Source organism: Corythoichthys intestinalis, chromosome 1, assembly GCF_030265065.1.
Source record: "Corythoichthys intestinalis isolate RoL2023-P3 chromosome 1, ASM3026506v1, whole genome shotgun sequence".
Lineage (NCBI taxonomy): Eukaryota > Metazoa > Chordata > Actinopteri > Syngnathiformes > Syngnathidae > Corythoichthys > Corythoichthys intestinalis.
Genome location: NC_080395.1, coordinates 24,087,786 through 24,093,960, shown reverse-complemented (window position 1 = coordinate 24,093,960; position 6,175 = coordinate 24,087,786). Strand labels below are relative to the sequence as shown.

General features: G+C 46.5%; 1 non-coding gene across 1 annotated transcript; it reads left to right on the top strand.

Moving 5' to 3' along the window:
- Positions 1-1,056: 1,056 nt before the first annotated feature.
- trnad-guc (transfer RNA aspartic acid (anticodon GUC)) lies at positions 1,057-1,128 on the top strand. Its single transcript has one exon. It is a non-coding gene; the product is annotated as a tRNA-Asp (tRNA).
- Positions 1,129-6,175: the final 5,047 nt, after the last annotated feature.

Below are 6,175 nucleotides of genomic sequence, written 5' to 3'. Positions count from 1 at the left end.
ATTTAGGGGTGCAGTGGGTGCAGGATTTCATTCCAACAAAACAAGACTCACCTTTTAACCAATCTGGTATCTTACAAGTGTAATCCGTGGATTGTATTCAGATGCTGCTTGTTTTAGCAGAAACCTCATTGGTTAAACTCTGTCTCGATCTCGATCGACAGGAACAAAAACCAGGACCCACAGCAGCCCTTGAGGACTGGTTTATAGACCCCTGATCTGAACTCTTAGATCGCCCATGGATGACTAATCATCTCGTCCTTGCTCTAATAAAAAATACCCAAAAAACTTGGAAGATGAAAAAAACAAAACACATTTACCAATTTACCATAAAAAATCGAAACCGAACCAAATTACCAAGGTTCGGCTAGATGTGACGTGAGTATAATAAAGTGTGCAGTCGTTCCATGCAGAGGCAAACATAAAAGGACAAATGAGGAATCCGAATCATGCTAAGTGTAGTTGCCTGGCAACCCTCCTGAAAAAATATTCCTGCCGATTCTGCATAAGCTTTTCTTTTCTTGTTGTTTGTCCTCACAATTTTTTTGCAGCGTAAGTGATAACCAAGACCTCATTAAAAGCATATTTGATTAGATGAAATAAATACAATGTATTCTGTTTTCAGGATGATTTATTGTGACGTTTTCCAGTCATAAAATAAACTGTTGCCTTTGACAGGCAGTGAAAGTTGTACTCGACTGCCACCTAATGAATAAATTAAGAATAAATTGTCGTTTAAATAACACATGAGCGAACAAGCTTTGAATTTATGTTAAGTGAGCTAAAAGACATTCTTAGGCATTTTTTTCCTTGCAAAAAAAATATTTGTCATCTGCCAATTGTGCAAGTTTAGTTAACCCACTTAGATGCGTACCTTTTAGGCGGACTTGTCATTTTCCTACCTTTTTACGATTCCCGATCGGATCGTCAATAAATGTAAATTTAAGTGTTTACGTTGTTTAAATGTTGACCATTGGGAATTCAAAAAGACAAAAATGTTTCTATCAATTTATGTCTGTTATGACTTCATTATAAAAAGTTTGATAATTATGTGTAACTTCCTCGTTAGTATAGTGGACAGTATCTCCGCCTGTCACGCGGAAGACCGGGGTTCGATTCCCCGACGGGGAGTTCAACATCACATTTTTAAATTTTCTAAAGTTGATAAAAGTACAAAACACCAAATATGTAGCCCTCAATACATCATCCTCCCTCCAAACGTGTTTGTCAACTGAGGGCTCTTCAGCATATACGTACAGGATTTGATGTGGTCTTCTTCATTACAGCGTCTACCAAGTGCATTGCGTTCTGACCAGGTTCAGAGTACTGTGAGGCAACTGTGAACCTCTATCCAACTTTCTCGTTGGTATAGTGGACAGTATCTCCGCCTGTCACGCGGAAGACCGGAGTTCGCATGAAGATTTTTTCATCTTCTGGAGTTGAGAAAGGTGCTAAGCATAAAAAGTGCGGCCCCCTAACATCATCCTCTCTCTAAACGTATTTGTCGATTGAGGGCTTTACACCATATACAGCAGGTGTGTCAAACCGATTCCACAAAGGGGCAGCAGTGGATCCTGGTCGTTGTTCCAACAGATACAGCACAGACTGTTCAACCAATAAGGTTTTTGCTAAAACAAGCAGCACCTGGCTCTGATGAACTGATTACATTTGTCAGACACCACAGTGGTGAAAAGGTATTCATTTCATTTGGTTGGAATAAAATCCAGCACCCACTATGGCCATTTGAGGTCTGGTTTGACACCCCTGATATACAGGATTAAGTGTGGTATCTGGAGTTCAATTCCACGCCGGGGAGTTCAGGCAAGCCTTTTTCATCTTCTACAGTTGATAAGGGTGCTAAACACCAAAAACACAGCCCCAAAAACATCATCCTCCCTCCAAACGTCTTTGTTGACTGAGGTCTCTTCACCATATACAGGATTAAATGTGGTATTCTCCAGTAGAGCATTGTTCTACCTCATGACTGCTTTCTGACCAGTTTCAGAGTACTGCTGGTCAACCGCGCCCATCCATCCATCCATCCATCCATCCATCTTAGTCCGGGGTAGGGTTGCGGAGGTAGCTGCTCTAGCAAGGGAGCCCAGATTCCTCTTCCCAACCACTTAAATCAGCTCCTCTGGTGGGATCCCAAGGCGTTCCCAGGCCAGCCGAGAGACATAGTCTCTCCAGCTTGTCCTGGGTCGTCCACGGGGCCTCCCGCCGGTTGGACATGCCTGGAACACCTCTCCATCTCAACTGGCTCCTCAAAACGCGGAGGAGTAGCGGCTTGACAGCGAGTCCCTCCCGAATGACCGAGCTTCTCACCCTATCACTAAAGGGAAGCCCAGCCACCCAGCGGAGGAAACTCATTTCAGCCGCTTGTATCCGGGATTTTGTTCTTTTTTTTTGTTCTTTTTTTTTTTTTTTTTTAAACCTGTCCTGTTCAGCTGTTTGACACGGAGAATGGAAGTGTAAGTGCCTGGATAGTCTGAGCAGTTTTAATGTAATCCCGGGGGCCGGGGGTCAATCGCAGCCCATCCCTCCTCCCGCAGCCCAGCAAAGGAGCCATCGCCCCCCCCCCCCCCCCCCAGGATCCAGGGTGGTCCCCCGGGCCACCCGCGCACCCATCAACCGGCCTTCAGGGATGGCAAGAGGGGACGCACCATAAAAATTCCATAAAAATTATTAACAGAATCGGTGACAAACGGCAGCCTTGGCGGAGTCCAACCCTCGATAGGAACGGATTCGGCTTCCTGCTGGCAATGCGGACCAAACTCTGACACCGTTTGTACAGGGACCAAACAACCCCGTACTCCCAGAGCACCCCCCCCCCCCAGGACTCCCCAAGGCACACGGGCGAACACCTTCTCCAAATCTGCAAAACATATGTAGACTGGTTGGGCGAACTCCCATGCACCCTCGAGGACCCTGCCGAGGGTGTAGAGCTGGTCCACTGGTCCACTGTTCCACGGCCGGGACAAAAACCCCACTACTCTCCTGAATCCGAGATTCGACTTCCCGACGGATTCTCCTCTCCAGCACCCCTGATAGACTTTACCGAGAAGGCTGAGAAGTGTGATCCCTCTATAATTGGAACACGCCCTCTGATCCCACTTCTTAAAAAGGGGTACCACCACCCCAGTCTGCCAATCCAGAGGCACTGTCTCCGATGTCCACCCGATGTTGTAGAGATATGTAGGCCACGACAGCACCACAACATCCAGAGCCTTTAGGAACTCCGGGTGGATCTCATCCACATCCCGGGGCCTTGCCACCGAGGAGCTTTTCAACCACCTGAGTGACTTCAACCCCAGAGATAGGAGAGCCCACCTCGGAGTCCCCAGACTCTGCTTCCTCAAAGGAAGGCGTGTCGGTGGAATTCAGGACGTCTTCCAAGTGTTCTTCGCACCGACTCATGATGTTCCGAGTCGAGGTCAGCAGTACACCAACTCCAGTATACACAGTGATAATGGTGCACTGCATTCCTCTCCTCAGGTGGACCAGAATTTCCTCGAAGCCGTCTGAAGCCGTTCGTTGGGGCCAACTGCTCCCATCAGAACAAATTCCTCGGTGGTGGAGCGGGCAGTATCTCTACCTGTTAGGCGGAGACCGTGTTTCGATTTGCCGACGGGCAGGTCAGTCTGACTTTTTTCATCTTCTACAGTTGATAAAGGCGCTAAACACCAAAAATGCAGCCCCCAAAATATCATCCTCGGTCCAAACATGTTTGTCGACTGAGGGCTCTTCATCATATAGGCTACTGTATTAAATGTGGTATTGTCCAGTACAGCATCTATCTACCTCGATACTGCTTTCCGACCAGGCTCAGAGTACTGTTGCCCAACCGCAACACACTTAACAACTTCCTCGTTAGTATAGTGGACAGTATCTCTGCCTGTCACGCGGAAGACTGAGGTTCGATTCCCCGACGTGGAGTTTAGTCTAGCCTTTTTCATCTTCTACAGTAGACAAAGGTGCTAAACACCAAAAACGTGGCCCCCAATATATCATCCTCACTCCAAACGTGTTTGTCGACTGAGTTCTCTTGACCATGTACAGCACAGATGTCAAACCGGTCCTCAAAGGGCCGCTGTGGGTACTGGATTTCATTCCAACCAAATGAGATGAATACCTTTTCACCAGTGTTCTCCAAACTATTCCACTTAGGGCCGCAGTGGGTGCAGGATTTCACTCCAACAAAACAAGACCACACCTTTTCACCAATCTGGTGTTTTATAAGTGTTATTAGTTGATTGCCGTCAGGTGCTGCTTGTTTTAGTAGAAACCACATTGGTTAAAAGGTCTGTGCTTGATCGGTATGAACAAAAACCAGGACCCACAGCGGCCCCCGAGGACTGGTTTGGAGACCCCTGCTTTTCACCAATCTGGTGTCTTGAAAGTGTAATCAGTCCATTGCAGTCAGGTGCTGCTTATTTTTGCAGGAACCTTATTGGTTGAACTGTCTGTGCTGGATCTGTTGGAACAAAGACCAGGTCCCTCTGCGGCCCTTTGTGGAATCGGTTTGACACCCCTGATGTACAGGATTAAATGTGGTATTCTCCAGTACAGTATATATCTAGCTCATGATTGCTTTCTGACCAGGTTCAGAGTACTGCCGGCCAACCGCTCTCATTCGAGCAGATTCCTCAGTGGTAAAGTTGACAGTACTGTATCTCTGCCTGTCACGCTGAAGACTGGATTTTGATTCCCTGATGGGAAGTTCAGTCTTACCTTTTCCATCTTCCACAATTGATAAAGGTGCTAAACACCAAAAATGCAGCCCCCAAAACATCATCCTTGCTACAAACGTGTTTGTCAACTGAGGACTCCTCACCATATTCAGTATCAAATGTGGTATTCTCCAGTACAACATCTATCTAACGAGTGACTGCTTTCTGACCAGATCTTTCTGGCAAGATCAAAGCGCTGCATGCGTGAATCATCATTTAACTTGTTAAACAGTTGTTGTGGCAACTCATTGTGTGTAAGTGAGCAGATTTGAGTGGACTCTCATGAAGCATTTAATAAAGCCAAGCATTTATCCACTTTATTCTTGTTTAAAAATAATTCGGTGGGACAGTATACTGGACTGTCTCAGAAAATTAGAATACACAATATTCTAATTTCCTGACTGTCTCAGGAAATTAGAATATTGTGTATTCTAATTTCCTGAGACAGTCCTGTATATATACACAGGACTGTCTCAAAAAATTAGAATATTGTGTATTCTAATTTCCTGAGACAGTCCAGTATATACTGTATATATATATATGTACAGAATATACACCGTAGTTAGCTGGGATAGGCTCCAGCACCTCTGCGACCCTTGTGAGGGAAAAGCGGAATGGAAAATAAATGAATGAATATACAGTATATACAGTATATAGCAACATCGGCGAAAGCAACATCAGGAAAAAAAGAACACAAAAAGCCGGAGAAATATCAAGGGTTGAAGGAAGAGTTGGAGAAAATGTGGGGAGTGAAGGCAACAGTAGTGCCAGTAGTGATCGGGACACAAGGGGTAGTAACCCCCAAGCTGGGTGCATGGCTCCAACACATACCAGGAACAACGTCCGACGTCTCCATTCAGAAGAGCGCAATTCTAGAGACAGCTAAGATCCTGCGCAGAACCCTCAAGCTCCCAGGCCTCTGGTAGAGGACCCGGCTTGAAAGGAGAGACCATACCGCCTGGGTGGGTGTGACGACGATTTTTTTTTTTTTTATCCATCCATCCATCCATCCATCCATCCATCCATCCATCCATCCATCCATCCATCCATCCATCCATCCATCCATCCATCCATCCATCCATCCATCCATCCATCCATTATCTTCCCCTTAGTCTGGGGTCGGGTCGCGGGGGCAGCAGCTTTAGCAGGGAAGCCCAGACTTCCCTCTCCCCAGCCACTTCAGCCAGCTCCTCCGGCGGGATTCCAAGGCGTTCCCAGGCCAGCCGAGTGACATAGTCCCTCCAGCGTGTCCTGGGTCGACCCCGGGGCCTCCCGCAGGTGGGACATGCCCGGAACACCTCTCCAGAGAGGCGTCCAGGAGGCATTTTATATATATATATATATATATATATATATATACACACAGTGGTACCTCGACATACGATCGCTTCGACACACGATCTTTTCGACATCCGACGTAAAATTTGACTCGCCATTTGTTTCTACAT